We start from the raw sequence: 1,061 nt of genomic DNA on the forward strand, positions 1-1,061 counted from the left end.
GAGTATAATTTAAAAGACACAGATGGATGTGGAGTTGTCCACAGTGCCGCTGACCTTCACAATTTCTCCGTGATGCTATGACTGTCTCAAAGCAAAGTACAAACCTCTGGTTTATGCATTGCATTTCAAGAAACTGGAGAATCCAGAGAAGCAAGTCAGGGGATTACTTTCAAGCTTATTTTTGGTTAGGGTAGCATCAATATGACAGAGTTATAAATAAAATGTTTCTCATCCTGTGCTTACACGGAGTGCGCCGTTGTCATTTTCACAACTTGTCTTTCTCCTGCGGAGTTGCAAGAAAGCAGGTGGGTGAGCACACCTGCTGAAAGCAGCAGGATACACAGCCGTAGTGGCACCCTCCACGTACTTCATAGCAAACAAAACATCTCACAGGCTGGAAAGAAGCTGCAGCGGAGGAGTATATCGTATGTAAATCATCTTTGTATATCATCCTGCTTCGTAAATAGCAGAATAGGTAGGATAATATTTTGCTTCTAAAACGTGGAAAAATAAATTTCCATTATAAATGTAAAATTATAATTACCTCTAGGAACTGCTAATTGCTCTTTCCTAACTAAAGCTTAACCCGCTTTCATTTTGTTGGAGTCCAAGGAACATAGCAAGTCATCCATCTCCCCATCCAGTGGGAAGGGGTACAGAGCACTTTCAGGGTGCTTTCAGTCATCTGCTTTCAGAAGCTGCATTACACACTCTGTTATGATTAGGTCTAAAAGATATTCACAGACTAGGGGAGCTGTAACACTTGCAGCCCTACATCCGACAATTTCCTTTCGTCTTGGCCACCTCCCTCAACTTCATCACCCCCACAGAGAAAAGGGAGAAAGAACTTGGTATCTGTTATTACCTTCTGACATTCACGTATTTATTAACATGTATGTATAATCAAATTTATAACCTGGTCTAGTGGAGGGTGTCCCTGCCCATGGCAGGGGGGTTGGAATTAGATGATCTCTGAGGTCCCTTCCAACCCAAACCATTCTGTGATTCTATGATAGAGGCTGTGTCCCTGGATGAATTGTGTAACAGGTGTTCTAGCATGC

This window comes from Balearica regulorum, chromosome 2 (assembly GCF_011004875.1).
Source record: "Balearica regulorum gibbericeps isolate bBalReg1 chromosome 2, bBalReg1.pri, whole genome shotgun sequence".
NCBI classification, from domain to species: domain Eukaryota; kingdom Metazoa; phylum Chordata; class Aves; order Gruiformes; family Gruidae; genus Balearica; species Balearica regulorum.